The sequence below is a fragment of the Lutjanus erythropterus genome, chromosome 22, assembly GCF_056507025.1.
Source record: "Lutjanus erythropterus isolate fLutEry1 chromosome 22, fLutEry1.hap2, whole genome shotgun sequence".
NCBI classification, from domain to species: Eukaryota; Metazoa; Chordata; class Actinopteri; order Lutjaniformes; family Lutjanidae; genus Lutjanus; species Lutjanus erythropterus.
The window spans coordinates 20888035-20907256 of NC_139338.1; the positions used below are offsets into that span (position 1 = coordinate 20888035).

General features: G+C 38.4%; 1 protein-coding gene across 1 annotated transcript in view; it reads right to left on the reverse strand.

Moving 5' to 3' along the window:
- syt1a (synaptotagmin Ia) overlaps positions 1 to 19222 on the reverse strand; it is a 209581-nt gene that overhangs the window by 144869 nt on the left and 45490 nt on the right. The window contains exon 2 of the mRNA XM_084711478.1: positions 12200 to 12253. The gene's annotated coding sequence lies outside the window, so the exon portion shown is untranslated. The remainder of the gene's footprint in view (positions 1 to 12199; positions 12254 to 19222) is intronic.

Genomic DNA, 19222 nt, shown 5'->3' on the forward strand with positions numbered 1-19222 from the left:
TCTGATATTATAGGTGATATCTGATATCTGACATTTAATGATTTGTTTTAACTTATTATCATGTTGCTTTTTGTTCAAGGAATGTGAGGGCTTTACCACAGAATCAAGGTGTAGTCAAAGTTTGTACAGATGTACTTTCTATACTGTTTATACCTTCCAGCCCTACAAAACAGCCCTCGTGTTTATTTGAATATCGAGCAGATAAGTGAAATCTGATCACAAGTGGTCACTCAAGACATCAGGTGAGACATTTTAATGCCGGGTGTGAATGCAGGTACTTAGATCAGTCCACTTATGATCAGATCACCCAAGATGCATGTTAATACCATGTATGAACAGCCTCTTAATACAAGAATACCACTGAAATTCTGCTTAATAAAACAATATCCGTTTGTCTTCGCTGTGTTTAGCCTGTATTATGAAAAAAAAAGAAAAATAATTTAGCTCACTCTCTAATCTGGGATGTCAAACATAAGCTGCTTATTTAATTAGGTGAAGAAGATGGAAACCATCATATCGAAAACAAACTGTGCCTCAAAGAAGAAGCACAAGACTAGATAGCGTATAAGACTGTTATTTGTGCTCATGTGTTCTGAATGTGCCAAGTCTGTTTGTTCTTCAGGCAATAAGAGTGGCCTTCTTCGAGTCTTTGAATATTTACCAAGCCATAGCTTAATCCCCCAAGAGGGGGAGGAAAAAAAACGCAGCACCCACACTCCCTGAGGAGTGGAAAGAGGGATTAGACCCACAGTCTTTACTTCATACCTACGCACAGCCACGCCCACCCACTCAAGCGGCATTAAATTTTCCCAAACTCAGATATTTTAGCATCCCTGTGGTGCTACACAAAACAAATGTTGCTCAGTATTGACACTGACACGGTTTGAAAGTGCCTTGGGCTCAGGCATCGTGATGAGTCACCAGAATCCGATCTAAGAGCAGTTTGAGAAGCTTTCCTGCCCCAGATATTTCACACAGTCGAGGAACAGATTAGAATGCAGCTGCTTTGATCCAGTTAATATGATGCCTACCATCTTTTCTGCCACCTTTGCTACATGAGACGATTTGCCTCTTCCTGTCAGCAATCAGTACTGAGGGTTGGGACCATGGGTCTTTTTTTTCTCTCACCAGCTCTCCGGCTCTCAATCATCATGTAATACCGTTATACTCGGACTTATGTTCAGTATTTAAGCACTGCAGTCACATCAACTGTTTGTTTCCTTTAAGCAGGAAGTGGCAGCAGGAGAGTTGACTTGGTTTCACTTTTGTGTTTGGTTCATTTCAAGCAAGGTTTGTAAATAAATTACACAATCACTTAGAAATTTGCTTGTTAATTAGACAAACCTTTATCATCCAATCACGTTTGATTTTGGTGGTGGCAGCAACATGGAGAAATAGCCGACTATGAGCACTGATCCGTGTTGCTTCATTTTTTTTTTAAGCAGGGGAATTGCTGAGTATCACAGAACAACAAATGTGTTTTGGGGGTTGTTTTCTGTAGTTGGTTTGCATTATTTTGCTGCTGCTAAGACAAAGAGTGTAATTTTTCATGACCGCATGGCTAACCAGCCACTGTCCCCTAGCAAGGTCTGGAAGTCATTTCTACTACTTACTGCGCCCTCCTGATTTAATTTGCATAAAGAGGGCATCACTGCCAACCTCCATCAGAAAAGCCAAACTACACAATGGTGATTCTTTATAATTATTTGATGTTTTGTCTTTTCAAATGCTTTACAAAGTACTCAACAAAAATATAAGCAGAACACTTTTGTTTTTGCTCCCATTTTCATGTGTTTAAGTAAAATAAAGTCTAAACATTCTTCTAGTCACACAAAACGTTTATTTCTCTCAAATTTTGCTCACTTTTTTTTTTTTAAAGGACACTCTAAAATAGGCAGTATTATTTTGAAAAAACACATTTGTTAGGCACTGATCTATGACTATTGCATTGGGCTACAGATACCTTTTGTCCCCAGGAGGGAAAAGTACCAACCTGTACTTGTTGCCTTCGTTGGTTGGGTTGGTTACAGCACGAGGAGCGACTGGTTAAGGTTGGGGTAAGAATATCAGGCCAATCAGAGGCAGTGTAGGGCCAGTCATGACTTTGCCCCTAAAAATGTCTTTTTTTCAAATGAGAAGTGCTTACTAATATCTGAGAGAAATAAACCTTCTGTGTGCATAGTTTGTCACAATTAGTTTGAATGATCCTTTTTGCATTACAATTATCAATTTCACTGATAAAAACTATTAAAATCATGATAATGTGACATTTCCTGAGAGAAGTAGCCCAGGCCATCTCTGCAGCTATACGCTACTTAATTACAATGTTGTTTCATCACACATAAGTTAACTTTGCAGCCCTAACATGACTACAAAACTAAGACTTGAAAGCTATCAGAGTGCATACTTCTAGCAAGGTTGCAAAGTAAAATGCCTAAAGGAGAATGAGTCATCAGGATCTAGATATGGATCAAACTACACAGAGTGACAATCATGGGTACATGTGCCAGGTGATTTTCCTTAAATAAGTGCAGCAGTTTATCGGAAGATAGCAAAGGGGTCTTATCTCAAAATGCTGAAAATCCTTCAAAGAAATTCCTGGATCCACACCAAAAACTAATCATTCGTTTCCTGGCTCATTGCCTAACTTTCCATTAAACTTCACTGTAATGCTGTGCACTAGTTTTCATGATGTTATGCTCACAAACAAATAAATGTTACCACTTTGGCGGAGGCAATAAGGTCTGTTTGTGTCTGTTAGTGTAATTATTATGCCCTGGAGTGCAGACACATATTTCCTGGAGGAAGTCTCTCTGTGTTATCAGTGAGGTCCAAATGTGACAATACTAATAGTGTCTAACTGTGAGGTAGTGAGTCATCTTAGGTTTGTATCTAGTTTGGTCGCTGTGAAGTATACGGCAGCCATGAAGCTATATCTTTCAGGAGATAAACTCGAGGCACAAGAAAACTTGCTTTCAATTTAACACACACCAGGAGCTGGCGATGCCCTTTTACACTGTTGCTTTTCTAGTCCTGCCTGGACATGAACAGAAAATGGATTAATTCATAAGTTTGAAGTCTGTCTCTGAAGACATAGCACATGTCTCTGCACATCGGGGGGCCAAATCTGTTCTCCGATCGGCTTTTTTTGGTACATTATATTTACCAAACACACACAGACATACTCTTCCTTTAGTCAATGGAATGTCTGAATGAGGAGGAAGGAATAAGACTCAGTGACAACAGTAATATAATTAAAAATTAAATCGTTTAAAGGAATAGCTCACCCTAAAATCAAAAATACAATTTTTTCTCAAATATAATGGGACTAGAGTTTTTCAAACATGTTTTTGGTGGTTTGAGGACCATAAGCCAAGTGTTTGTAGTCCATTATATTGGGGAGAAGTCAAACACTTCAATGACTGATATCTCCAAAACTCATGCAAAATGATCTACATGGATTAATAGTAGTACAGGTAGAAGAAAATGTGTTTTTTTTATCTAGGGAGATTTGTACTTGTTTCTTCATTGTGCATATTATACTTATTATGTTTCAGAATTTGACAACAATTTGGTTAAGATCTAGGTGCATTAGAGACAAAAAACACCTGGTCAGTGTTAGTGAAAGATAAGGGTTTGGGTTAAAATAATCACTCTCACAAGATCTTTTGTAGGTCTGGGGTTTTCTTAAAGGCACGACCCTGTCGAGACTGTCCCTCATTCATACGGAAACAAGGCTGACTAAAGAAAATTATGTCAGTCATGAATAAATAATGTAGACACTTAACATACTCATTTGTAGAGGGAGAAATCACAAGTAGTGTCATTTGGACAATTTTTTGCACCCCATCCACTACAGTTTGCTTGCTCACTGCATGTTACGAAGAGATTATCATCTCTCTATGTAAGTCTTAAAACATATGTTGGCCACAAGTTTTGGTGCGTAAATCTTATTTAAGGCAAAACTTGAAAATAAACCAACAATTTAATTAATATTTCACAGTATTAAACTTAGCAAGTTGGCATGAAAGCTACTACAAGGAGCTGCTGCCTCTATAACATGGAGGAACAGGAACATCTGCAAAAAGACTGGCTTTTTCTACATAGTTATTTTTAATGCCTGCCACCAGGTCAGATTCTCCTTGAATTCAAATGAAACAAACCTGCGTTTACATTTTCACAGACTAAGTTACAGTGAGTAGCCACTGTTTGTACGTAAGGGCCCCAAAAATCAACGAAATATGAAAATTGTTTTAGTAGATTTAAAAATACTTTGAACTGAATTTAGCTTGCTTTTCAGCACCAAACTGATACTATGATTGTCACATTTGTTTCACCAGTCCCTATCATCAAAGCGATACTTTCTGCAAATACTTGAAATTCTTCCAGTTTTATTTCAGTGCAGCTGTTTGGGTTTTTTCTTGTATTAAAGATGTATGCTAATTTTGTGAAACTTCACTAATGAATTTGACAGCTCTCCAAAGAAACCAGAAGACAGCTAAGCTCATACAATATCAATGAGCCTTGCGTTCTTCTCTCTACAGGGAGAAGCAAACAGGGTCTGTCTTTTGTATTTGTCATATCTCCTGCAGCCCATGGTGACCGCAATGTGTCTCAGACACTCTGGCTCACAAAGGACAGATCGACACCAAGGAGCCAGGGGAATTGAAGCATTGTGGGAAATGGCTTCCCTGTGGCCATTTTGAACACGCCAGGCCATCTTCCACCACGTGTTGTCTTCTCTTAAGCTTATCCAGAGGGGATTTTTTTCCCTTCACTATGTAAGGATCATAGAGGTGCAACCATCTGATGGTTACTAAACACAGTGTGGCAGCCTGGAGCACACGCCAGAGTCACTGAGGAAAATACTACTGCATATATTTACTGCTGCATTATAAATGCATTAAAGTAACACTGTACTGCTCCATAGCACACAACCACGATTTAGTTTATTTGCAAGATGTATTTAGTATTTCAGGCCCAGTTTTGGAGCACTGGAATCTTTGAAATTCTCTGATCTTCTTTCTTTCTTTCTCTCTTTCTAGGGGTCTCTCAATCAAAGCATTATTGGGATTGCAAAGTAGTATGGGATCATGAGAGCTGGTGTTCTATTGTTAATACTGTTAGACTCAGGAAGAAGTCATGCTCATGGGCAAGGTAATGCATTAAAGTGTTATTCACTCCTATTTAGTAACATTCACTTGCTTACTACATCACTCTCTGACGTATCATCTGGTGTTTCCCTCTTTTCCTGTGCACTGACCAAATGAAATGCACCATGACCCTGAATAAAATTACAAATTTCTCTATGTAGGAAAATTTTGATATAACTGCAAAACCTAACAAAATGTATTACCTATATCTAGTTGTTTTGGAGTTTTGTTTTGGCTGCTCCATTTGATGGTTCTATCCATCATGTTAACATTGTACTCACCCAAGCATGATTTCATCTTGCACCATGGCTGCATAGTTTAAAATAGATTCATTGGGGCAACAAGCACGAACCAATAGTTGTGTCAGATTTGCTTCCACTTTATTTGGAGATTCCATCTTCCAGAGCAGGTAGGAATCTGTTTTCTCTTAAACAAAAATTTGGCTGACTTGGGGACTGATTGTCTCATTGCTTGTGTTTCTTGCCCTTTCAGACTGGGGTCCAAAGGTCTATCTTATCTATCTTATCTATCCATCTATCCATCATATTTGAACATCAAAATACGATGTTTATTTCCAAAGATCTTCCCTATAATTTCTTACATAAACCAATCTATAAACCTGTGTTTACACACATCAATTAAAGAACTACAGTTTTTGTCATTAATTTTCATGTCTGCCAGTCACACAATATTGTGCCTGCCTGCCTGATGTCACCTCACCATTATCGAATAGCAGGCTCAGATTGATTCGATGAGAAAGGCCGGAAATGAAATAGCAGCACAGTAAGATTAAAGAGGGGAACAGGGAGCCCTGTCTGTCTCGTCTGAAGAGGAAACATGGCTGAATGCTAACCTCGACAGCGAAAAAGGAGAATTTCATTTTGTGCTGGAAATGACAAGCCAAAAGACTGAATGACAGTGTGGCTGATAGAAGTCTAGTCTGCTTGGGAGGAATATTATCATACTTACAAAGCTACTAATGGTGAGGCGTTGTTCTAAAAAACAGACTCCAATTTGATTGGACTCTCTTAAAATACTTATTCACCTACACTGCACCTTGGACTTTTTGAGGTTTTAAATTACACTTGATCAGGTTTTGTTGAAGCTTGAAAATTTACCATGAAACTTAAATGTCACCTGATTAGATCTTTGGGCCTATCTTCACATGTGTAAATGAGGTTAAGCCTAACTAACTTACCATCAGTGCCAAGATGTAGCATTTAACATAATTCACAATAAAGTAATGAAGTCCAAATTTGTGTTATTATGGTTTTAATCTCAATGAGCAATAAAGAAACAACAAAATTAAGATTCTGCAGCCATGCTAGCCACTCTGCGAGGCTGCACTTGCACACAGTGGTTCTTTGAATGCTAAATACTGACGTCATGATGCTAGCATGATTAAAATGACAATAACATGCTGATATCTAGCAGGTATAATCTTGCTGATTTAAAAGTTGTAGCTTTCGCCTCCATTGAGTGAAATCCTGTAGGCTGTGACTTTGTGCATTTTCAGTGTCATCATAGAAACAGATCATAAGAGTGTGATGTTTATTGTAACTTCAACAATATCTGCTGCTCTCTTTAATCTCTCCTCGCTCACTGGAGCAACTGCAGTCTTTTTTACGTCTGTGACAAAGCCTTCAGTGTTGACTGGTTATTACACATGAAGTGTAACCAATCAGATAGAACTGTGGGCGGGACATTGAGGAAGACTACAGAGTACATTATTATTATACTTTTTAGTGCAAATAATTATCTATTATGTGTATTATAGTATACTTTAAAACAATATAGTATTAGTAGTACACTGTCTAGCATTATTATATAGAGCACTTTTATTATCATTGTTATTATCATTATTGTATTTGTTATTATTGTACATCTCAACCATTACATCAGAGCGTTTTTTTTTTAAAACTCTTTAGATTTGAACCATGGGTTTTGTTATCGATTGCACCCCTACTAAATATTCATAACAAATTTCAACCCATCTAATACTTATTGAGATACTTCATTAAAATCACACGTCAACCTCATGGTGGCACTACAGAAAATGCCATTATGATTCACTGTCTGAGAATCAATACTGTCTGAACAAAATTAAACGGGAGTCTCAAATAGCTGTTGAGATATTTCAGTCTCTGGATCAAAGTGGTGAACTGACCAACCAACCACTGCCATCAATTTAGCCGAGCCAAAATGGCTATAAAACTGATTTTCTCTTAAGCAGCCAAATGTTATAAAACTGGCATCAGAGAAGGATTCAGGATGGACATGAACATTTCTAAACTTGTCAGTCACCAGTGAATCCATCATGTCCCTAGAAAATCAGTCTGTATTCACTAGGGACATTATATTAAATTAAAACTTAGCCATGCTCATACATCTACAAGGACATATGCTTGCCGTTTTACATCTTTGAGCAGTAAAATATAATGTATGGGTGAGTTAACTTCTGCTCTTCACTACATAATCATCTTGTAGCACTAAGCTTGTTCACTCTCACAGAGAGACCCAGCTAAGTGAGAGCTTATAAGACAGTTGTCAGTCCCCCTGAGCCGACATTCACCGGCAGATTCATCATTTCTCTTTAAGTATGAGCTGTAAGGATAATATTAAGAGACAAGGGAAAACACTGAACATTCTCAAATAATTGGGTGAGTCAACTGTAGGGCTGTGACAGTATGGATTTTTTCTGACTGTGGTGAAAAAGCAACTTATTCCCATGGGATGGTAGTTTACTGTGACTGACCAAATAATTATGCTTTATCGGAGTTTCTTGAAGGATACTGTTGCAAGTGTAGCATAGATCCTTCAAAGAATAGTGCATAATGTGTGTAACATGCAAGTGAGGGAGAGTAAGCAGCAGGGGAGTGTGGGTGCTGGTCATAGCGGAGCAGAAACTTAAACTTCGCTGTAAGTTGTCAATCTGGCAGAAAATGTACAGTAGAGGTTACAGTGTGCTAGTTACCAAGACCAAGAAAATTCCCGTCTGTTTTTTCCCAACTGCATGAAAAGTGAAGAGGGTTAGCCTTGAAGAGAGCTGAGCAGGAAAGGCCAACATTAAGCCAATGTTAGTGCTGTACTTTTCAACACTGGCTCCAATGTGATCGTATTCCTATGAGAACAGTTGTAATCCAGCGTTGAACTGCAATACATTGCAAAATGGAATTAAATGAGATTGACCCTTCGAAATAAGATTTGCGGTGATGACCACGGTGTTGCAGTAATATAGCTCACAGCCATAGTCAGCGGACAGTAAAAAAACAGAAACTGTAGGAGAACCTAAACTAGCAATAATATGACTTTCCATGTGTGTATGGCTCAGGTGAGCACTGTGCAGCCTCCGGGAGCCACTTTGTTTTTAAGGTAAAGTGAATTTCAAAATGATTCAGAGTACAAACATTTCTCTGCTACCTGCAATCTGACCCAGACAGCTCTGTAACCTCTTGACATTTCCAAACTCTATAAAACGCTCAAAAATTAGCAGACACAAACAAAAACTGCTGCCCAAACAATAGCAAATTACTAAATGGAACGTAAGTCTTTTCTACCCCATAATTATGTTTACTGTAAGTGATGGAAAAATAAATTAGCTCTGCAAAACAACAAATTTGTGATGCTGGAAGCACTTAAGGCTTGTGTTTTATCACATGGATATTTTCGTCAAAGCATTTCTGTTGTGTTTTTCTTATTTTTTATTTTATTGTGGACCACCGGGAACTCAGGGGATTAGAGGTACAGTAGGAAACAATTCTTTCTGGGGATTATCAGTGGTTGCTGAACATGAAGCACGTTTAAAGGAGGAATAAAGGCACCACGCAATGACTTGCCTCGGGCAAAATGTGGAACCATGGTACAGTGGGATTTTAACCCAATCATGTGGCATGAAGGGTGATTAATATTCCTGCTAATGGGAGGAGGCTGAGACATCTCTGGATGTGAGATCAGGTATGAGGCATAAACAGCAGTGAACACTGGCAAGTGAAGGTGGGAAGTGCACAGTGCATCAATCACTGGTGACAGCTGGGACAGACACAGGGAGCTTCATCATCGAGAGAGGAGTGGGTGCTCCACTACGTCAAATCAGACAGTGCTAATTAGTAATTTCTGCAAATCAATGCCTCTTAACCAGGAGCCAAGTAAAACCTCTGCAACCCTGCATAAAAAGGTACAAGGAAATCATCATGCAACTTAACGGCTTAAATATTTATTGGTGCTAATCAAGCCACATGTGTGAAGCTCTTTGGGGTGCACTATATTAGTGGCTGAAATCACAACATTCAAAAAGATGTGTGAATTGTGCAAAAATAAGGGGAGATTGGACTTAGAAGGCAGTGCTGCTTTGGAGGCAAAGTTAATCATAAGGTAAAAGCGGAGCCAATTAAACAGTACTTTACTGACTATATCTGAATGCACAATAATTTTACATGACTCACTATCTTTAGAATATGATAAAAAGGTTATATACTGTTTGGATATTCTGAATTAGGCCTCATCATGAAATTAACTTGTTTACAGCACATTCAGAATACGAGTCTCAGTTGGGGTTTGTACCACAGTTTGTGGGACATGTTCTTGGTTGTTTGCAGTTAGCTTTGCATTTAAAAAAACAACAAAAAAACAAAACAAAAAAACAACAAGCCAACAGTTTGTAAGGCTGAAACAGAGATGCAGAAAACATGCAGTAAGAGGCCATAGGCAGGAGCTGAACCCATGTTCGCTGGAGAGAACTCACAGCCTCAGTACATAGGGCACATACTCTACCAACTAAGCTACCAGGCTACCAGACATTGAATTTTTGAAGGTGGTTGAACAAATGGAAGAGTGAGGATGTGTCTGCATGATCAAACAAGTCCTCCACCAGCGGAATACTTTGAAAAAACACTACTTTGATGGAAAGGAGCCAAATGGCTCGAGTGGCTCCAGTGGAGTCTGCATGGCTGCATGTTAATGGGAATAGTGAATATTTTCCTTAGCCATGTAAACAGAAATACTTTCTTTGTCAGAGAAAGGGCAAAAATAGAATATTTTGTGCATGCAACACTGTTGCCAAATTGTCAACTTTAGACCACCCTGAATACTTTTCTGTGTGGCAGTTACTGACAAGCAAATACATATGCAAATTGCCGCATGACATTATCATCTGACCTCTAGCAACTCCCTGAGCAGCCAGTAGCTATTTTTCTTCTAAAAAAAAAAGTTGGCAACACAGAAGAAATGTTAGATTGAAGTTGAGTCAGAAAAGCAGAAGCACAGAAACTAAAACACATCGGCTGGGCGATATGAGCAACATCAAATTCAGAAAATTACATCTCTTTACTATAATGCACCCTCTAAAAAGAAAAAAACAACACTTAACATCCCACACAACAATATAAAAAAGGACGATACCTAGTCTCATATCACAATATCAACATAATATCAATATATTGCCTAGACCCCAGCTAAGCAAGTATATCATCACTAGTTTCTTTGTAATTTGTCACAATAACTCCCTACTCAGAATTTTTTCTTGTTGCACACAAGAACACCGAGGTCCCCCCAGCAGACCTATAGAGTCACAAATGGCAGCCTCTGCAGGACCCCACTAGAGGCTCCACAAACTACTTTCCGCACATTATCACAGATAACAGTCTTCCTGTCCGTGTCACACAGAGGGAAGTCTACCATCGTGTAGGATAAACTCTAGGGGGAACTCTTTAAGCTGAACCCAACTGGGCTCCATGGGTAAAGAGTCAATCACCAGGCATTTCTCCTGTGAGATCCCCTCCCAGGCCCGACACCAGGGGAGAATCCCAGTTTCCTTTATCCAGGCGAGTTTGCTATTTGCCATTCAGTAAAAATCTTTAGAGTGGCTCTAAACCCTTACGTGGGTCCATTTTGCCAACAAAAGCTGTTTCAGTGTCGACTTCCTGGGAATAAACAGTGCTAATTTGAGATGATTCAGGAAATGAATGGAAATGAACTGATTTGTGGCACACTTTTTAAATAACACGTTGTAATCATCCAGCTTCGGGAAAGGTTTCAAGTATTTCAAGTCAAAAGGCTCAAGTCCAAGTGAAGTCACTGGTGTTGAAATCCAGGATGAGTTGCAAGTCTTTGATTTTGTCAAATACAGTCTGAAGTCATCAATTTGGCACCTCAGCTGCCACCTGACTGCAGTGTTGAGCCAATGTTTCTTTTGGGTAAATATAAATTTTTATGAAGTAGATGTAGACTTTTTTTTCATTACACCTTTTAGGCTTCGGGGGGCTGAACGGTGATATGAGACCTGCAGTTTTCCAGATTTGAAATGTGTTCATATTTACTTAGTAAAATGTGATTCTCTGTCACACAATACTTAATGAAGCCTGAGAAAAATAAGCACACAGGTCCTGAAATTTGTTCTGAGAGAACTTACACCAGTGTGAAATTGTTCCCTGTGCAACATTTGTGCTTGTTATTTATAGGCAGACTTTATGTTCTTTTATTGCTGATCCTGTGTTGGCTTTTAGGATTATTTCAGCCCCGTAACAGTTCTCCTCCTGTTCATTTTACCAAATAAAGAATGAAAACAAATGTGGACTATTAGTGCATCATGTATAGAAAAAGCTAACCTCTCATCCTCCTGACTGAATGGCCACTCCAGTCCTTCTGATCACAGCTGACTTCACTCCATTGAATTAGCACACAGCCTTCTGGGCTACAGGCTCAGGGGCCATGTTGGAGCCTCAGTGGTGAATATTAGATTGCACGCCTCCAGATCTCATTAAAGGAAGCAACAGGACAATGTCTGCATCTCAAATGAGACCAGGGGCCATCAGGCATCCTGACTCCCTGTTGGATTTACTGATTTGATTGATATTGTGTGCATGCGTCAGGGTGTAACAGGAGGGTAAGATGTCCTTTTCAGTAAATATAATTAGGCCATTTTTACACACATGACACAACTGAGGGGGAAACTGGGATTTGGGATTCTATATCATGCTATAAATGACCCACATTATACTGTCCATTACATACACAGGTCATATGATAGATTCAATAGGCCAGGCACTTACAATATCTTCAGTCACAGGGCTTTCCTCCAGTCTTCCTTTCCAAATGTCAAATCACTGAAAAAGACAAATCATGGTGTCAGTGCCATAAGCATAAAAACATCCAAATTGAAGACATAAATTGCACCAAGAAATGCTATATAAGCCAACGAGAAAACATGACACACAAGCGGTTCAGCCAGTATATTCCAGCTGCTTTGCTTGGTTAATGTAATGAAATGTGCCAAATGAGTCAATGAGGACATGAATCAAGCTTCCCAGAAAATTAAATTAGTGGGTCAATTTAGACATTTTAACAAAGATGTCCAGTATGGGCCAAGTATTGAGCCTTAAGGCAGGACTTTTACAGTGGTTAACCAGTAGCCATTAATTAATGCAGTTCAGTAGTATTAAAATGTCCTAATGTCCACTATTAAGTGAAAAGAAGTAGGCTGATACTCCAGAGAGGTGGAATGACAGACCATAATAGGCCATTAATTACTGTAATTAAACTATTCACTTTCAAATCTAGCAATCTTTTTAGTTGGACTGAAAAACCTTTTCACCTTTTTACTTGTGTCTATATTGATATGGTAAAATAGAGCTACAACAAATGATTACTGTCATTCTCAAAATGTCAAAAAAAAAAAAAAAAAAAAAAAACACATTTCAGTTTCCCACAACCTAAAGTCTTCAAATCGCTTCTCTCCAACCAATTGTCTAAAACCAAAAGACTCTTCATTTGCTAGCGTAAATGACAAAAAAACTGCAAATCCTCATATTTATAAAGCAGGAACCAGCAAATGTTTGACATATTTGGTTAGTAAAATTACTAAAACAATTACTCAGTTATTAAAATAGTTATCAACTAATTTCCCTTTGATCGCCTAATTGATTAATCAACTAACTACTGTAGCTCTACAGCAAATCATCTGAATTTATCAATTAGCAAAGCTTGTGATTTGAGTTGATGCAGCCAAGGTGTGAATCCTTTTTTTTGTAGAATAAAGTGTTAAGTCATGCTAGTGAGAGAGAAAAGAAATGGATTTCTAGCAGAGGTGATCTCATGAATCAAGAAATGCGAGCATAATCTCATCCATGATAGACAGACGGGACACTTCATAAACGTCCATTAGCTTGCTTCTTCTTTCATCATTCTGTATTTCACTCTCTCAAATCAATTCTACCACACAAATGGAAATAACACTTATAGTTTGTGATTTCAATTCTCCTTTTGGCCTACAGTGCGTCAAGAGCACACTTGGTGTGAAATTGAGCTGAAATAATTAGGCTTACAATCAGTCAGCTTCAACCAGTAAGGTTTTTATAATGAAAGCCTGGCTTCAACCCAACTACAGTTCTCTATTTGAAATGTTGATAAGTCTTACAATAATTGGTGACAGAAATCGGTGGTCTCATTTGCCGGCAGCAGATGGCATGTCATGAAGCAGTAATATGTAAACAACATATGTCGGGCCACTTTAATGGGTTCAAAGGACAAACTGAATGTATATGAATCAGAGGAAAGTCATGACAACTATTTATACCTCTCCCTTTGTACTCACAAATGAGAGCCTAACTGCACTGATACCAGATCACAAGATCTGACAGTTCCACTACATGATAAGATGGTAGAAACACAAATACAACAGTTGCCTGTATGTGCAAGTTAACCAGGAAAACTTTGAGAAACCAACAAAGTATAGCCCCCTTTCACACTAACACCCACTAACATTTGTTTTTTGTCCTCAGTGGGAAGGGGTACAATTGCCATTCATTCTCCAGGTCAAACGACTCCAAAGTAGTCACATGTAGACGTTCACTTTCACTCCTTTTCTAATCTAAAAGCTGTTATTATGAAACACTCAAAATCAGAAAATGTCAGCAGTATCTTAACATGACTCCTACCCAGCTGAAAGCAAACATGAAACAGTAAAATAAAGTTGATACCTGAAAAAACAAACAGCAACGCAAGAGAGAAACTAAGCTTCAAACCACAGACAAAAAGCTACAGATGTACTGAGAGCTGAACACACAGAGATACTTTGGTACAAAAGTACTACAAAAGTACTTTGGTACTTTTGGAGCCATCTTATGCTGTCCTGTATTTAAAAATCTTGCATATACAAGCTAATTTTGGTATAAAACCGTATTAATTGGCTCTTGCAAGCATACTGCTGTTAAAAAGAAATTTGAGGATATTACTGGGAGTAAAACAGCCGGCGGGCTCTTCTGAGAGGTTAGGTGTTACCCTCCTAAATTAAATGTAAGTGAGGTGACAAATATCACACCATGGCAGGGGGTGTAAAATTTGCATGGCAGTAGCAGGAATGAAAACTATGAATCAGCCAAAAGTCCAAAAGTCCAGAAGTTTCCGAGTTCCTCTATATAAATTGTACAAACCACAATTAAACACATCGACCAAAATGTGGAAGAAAGCAACGTTTTCTAACATTTATATTTCTATTTTACAGAGGAGAGGACAGAGGAAGTTTCATCTATTGTTTGCTAATGGCAGAAAATCACCATCAGACCTGGCCGGCTGTCTTCCAAAAGACGATGCCACAAAAGATATAAACAGCCACTAATTAGAGGCTGATATTTACCAGTAGACAGCAGGAGGGCTTTGAAAGCCAACTCTGTGCTTTTACTGAAAAAAGGTGTTTCATGACTGTGCAACAGTCGGTTGTTTCAAAAACAAACACCTAACTGTCTGCCCGTTGGGATATGGTCCTAAAAAAGCCTTCAAATGCCTGGGGAAAGCAGTCAGCCTCAATGGATGCCACCCAATAAAGACTAGTTTATATACTGGTGGGGTCAGAAATATACTCTTTATCCTGAGTAAAGGAGACAGAGGGCAATGGAGATAAACTTCACTGTAGAAGGCCAGAAAATAAGACGTCAACACACTGAAATCACATGCAGGGAATGTCCTAAAATCATCCAAAGCAGTGTTTATTACTACACTTTGGTAAATTAGAGTTTTTTGTTGGTATTTATGCACATTGTGATTAGCAGAGGAAGAGAACAATGTAAAAAATAAAAAATAAACTAAGTAATTAAATATGGCAAAACTTAAGTGGTCAAGAACAACTAACTCATAATTACATGACAAAAGATTAAAGCAATTTCTGAGAGGTTGCATTAATGTTTTAGAGAGATATTTAAAACCCAATCAGCTGTTTCCAAACTGTAGTGAATAAACACAGTAGTTTATAGTTCAAGCTGAAATAACTTTAGCAAAAATGTTGGGTGCTTATCTTTCAATATCCTAATCCTGAGGAAGAAATGCTCCAAAAAATGTGTGTTTTATCTTATTTCATAGCTTTCAGAGCTATTGCACCATCACAGCTTCGGTTGCCTGTCTTTCATTCTCTGCTCTCATATTCAAAGGAGCCATCTTATGCTGTCCTGCCACTCTAATATACCCAGCAAACATTCATCCTGGGAGCCTGCTGGAGGTGAGCTCAAACATTATTATCGTGGAGGTTTCATTCCTGGTCTGTGGACCAAAGCCATCAGTCTCATCAGCAGCAGAGAGACCGAGCCGAGCTGGAGTGGCATATAGAGTGACATTGTCTTTTCATCTTTTTCATGTTATGTTCTCAGTGAGGTATTTACCGGACTTTTTGTTGTATCAACTAAGCCAACATCTGGTAACACACACACTTGGTATATAATTTTTCATTAATGTCATGTTGTGATTTTCCCTGCTAAAAGTTCTTTGTTTTGGTTTTTTTTTTTGTTTGTTTGCTTTGTTTGTTTTTTTTTAAAGAAAATTGGCAAAAGAAAATATGAATTCATATTTATCCATTCAACACTGCTCTGAGAATATCAGGAGTTGGACACAACGAGATAAACAAACAATCATCCAGTTGAGGGCCATCAAACCATTACAGAAGAAGACGGTGAAATGAGACTATTAGGGTTGTCAAGATTCTCCAAAACCGTGGTTCTGACAAAAACCAGGATGCAACACGTGGGCTGGAATTGAGAGAAAAAAAATGCTGGGAGAATTGCAGGCTCTGACTTTTTGATTCAATTCTTGAAAATGGAAGCTCATTTTTCACTTTCATATTATAACTGTGACACCCCTAGAAATGATTCAAAGAGCCCCAGATGAAGGAAAACCATGTAGAAAACACGCTTGAAAAATGGCATTTTACATTTTACATTTTACTCAGTCTGAATACAATACATTTCTTGCTTTTAGTCACTCTAACAAAGGTCTAACAAGATCAGCAGCACATAACACATGACTACATTGCATTCTTCTTAGATTCAGATATCTGCAGTTGACATAAAGAACTGACCATCCCACTGTCCATTTATCTTTCTCCTCTAGACAACACATCAAATATTCTCCAGTGTACACAACACTGCAATACTCATATGGACTGGAAAGGACGGTCTCATGAAAAACACAAACACACAATATTAAGCTTAGGCTCATATTGACGTTTAGATCTCAATATCTATTTAATATGAAGCTGAGGGGAACAATGTTTAAGGAACAATGGTGGCCCCTCTGTTTAGCGGCAGGGGCACAAAGCCAATATCCGGTATGGAGATATTACCACTGGGAAGGAAGAGCCTTCATCATTCTGTAAATCTCATGTTATCTTCTCCTTAGACTTTGAAGGCTGGACGGAGCCACTTCCATTGTTTTCCTGAAACTGGATGTTTCCTTCCCACCAGACAGGCAGCCTTGACGACAGCCAGTTCTGAGGCATACTTGAATTTGGCTCAAAGACTCTGGCAGAAGGATACCAACCAGGCTGTTAGCAAACAGCCAGAAAGATGAATACACCTCTACTCTGCCAAACCTTTGCACAAGGGCACTTGTATTTTTGTGGGATGTAATGAGACTGCCATATGACACTGTCTGGTATCTTCCCTGTTTTTGAGCTGTTTACATATCATACATGACTAATGTTTTGTTTTGTATATAGAGAGACATCTGAAGTTTATACCACGTCTCTTCTCACGAAAAAGTAATTAGGCAGACAAGGACAAAATATTTTATTTCTCGTGACGTGGTTGTCACAGATAAAGTTAAGTTAAAACAAATGACAACATGAAATAGAACCATACAGTATGTTGGTCTTTTTACTAATTTCCCTGTTGGGTAGTGAGTCATTTGAGGATTGTTGTTTATGAAGTAGGTAGTAAGGTTTCTGGCACAACCGTGTCTACTTGCAAGGTACATAAAAAACAGAACACAGTCTTAAAGGACCAGTGTGTAGGATTTACTGGTACCTAATGGTGATTTTACAGATTGCAAAACAACTCACCTCATCCTCTCCCTTCCACACATGTAGGAGAATCTATGGTGGCTACAAAACTTGTGGCAAACACAAAAGACCATATCTACAGCCAGTTTGTCCATACGTATATGATCAAACATTGCCACCTTCACCAGAAATACAAGTCATTTAAACTATTTATCAATAGTCCATATTGTAATTTCGATAACTTTTCTATTAATTATTAGTAGGGATATTCCTGGTGACTAATTTCCATGTCGATTAAACACAAGCTTTAATTTAGACCAGTCAACTAGTCCAACAAGAAAACACTCAGAAAGCAGTTAAAATTGAGAAGAATTTACATTTGGGATTCTATAGAAAATACATATAAAATGGTAGTAGACAAATCCTGATGTGTACATTGTTAGTGTTTAGAATAAGAGCATTGTAAAACATTATGCATCACTGGATCCAACTGGCTCTTTCATGTGTATGTAGGTGTGTAAGACTGTTAGTATTCTAATGAAACTCGAGCATCACATTTAGAAAGCTTCTTCTTTTTTTTTTTCAAATGACTCATTTGCCACAGACTGTGGACAATATTAAGCCAAAGAGAAGTAGTAGAACAGAAAAGTGCTCTTTTGGTAAATAATTAAGTTGTTCAGTTTACTAAAAAAGATGTTCTGTTCCATCAAATACTGCTATTTGTAATGACAACTGGAAAATACTCACAACAGAAATGGACTCACTGAGAAATTATCGAAAATAAATGCACTCTAGTCTACAGAAACAACAGAGGGACAGCCTAAAACTTCACAATTATAAACAAGCTGTGGTCAATGAAGGTCAAACATGTTTTTTCCGCTTCAGTACACCATCTGGCCAAAGCGAGCAGGTAGGTTTTGATGCCTGTATCCGTACATCCAGGCTAGAACCTCAGAATTGGCATCTAACTGAAACAGACATTTTAAATCAACTTTAGCAGCAGAGAGAAACCCAATCAGCACTGAGAGACAAGATGCCTGAATCCCTCCCAGGCAACATGAAAGTTATCGTAAAACCAGCAGACCCTGGAAGTCTCTTGGTGCTTATAAGCAGAAACACAGTGGTAATGACTAATGAGACGAGCTCCCGTTGAAGGATTTGTAGATTTAAACTTAAAACTGATATCATTTCTTTCTATGCTTCAAGCATAGAAACTGAGCGAGCAAGAAACTTGAGCATCACTGAAAAAACACCACTTGTGGAGTCAATAGCACTATAGTAGATACTGAAAAGAACTGCAGGGCAGGAATTATACCACAGCCTAATGACCAGTCCCACTGATTTCCCAGGAGTGAGGCCATAACGCCTCTTCTAAAACTACCTACATGACCAGTTTGGCATGCTCTGTCTTGAACTGGCTGTTCCTTTAAAAAAAAACGATACAGATATCCTCAACTACATGTGACACAGTAAATAAACAAACTCATATTTCCCAGTATCATTATCATCACATTGGACATCAGCAAAGCCAGAGATTGTTCCTCCACCTGTAAGTGTGACATGAGCATCAACAGCTAACATACTAGCTAACATTAGGGATGCCACAGTGGGGGAATTGCTTACAGAATACACCACAGGTCAGAGCGCCTACTTTGATCTTAAATGTGAGGTCTTTTCCCCTTACTTTGAACAAAAGAAATGATTATAAGGTTGGTTCATTATTAATTGCTACTTTAACATCGAACAGGAAGCAGCAAACCAGGTATCTGTTTTGGTAACTTCAAAAATTCCTAAAATACAGTCACACACATAA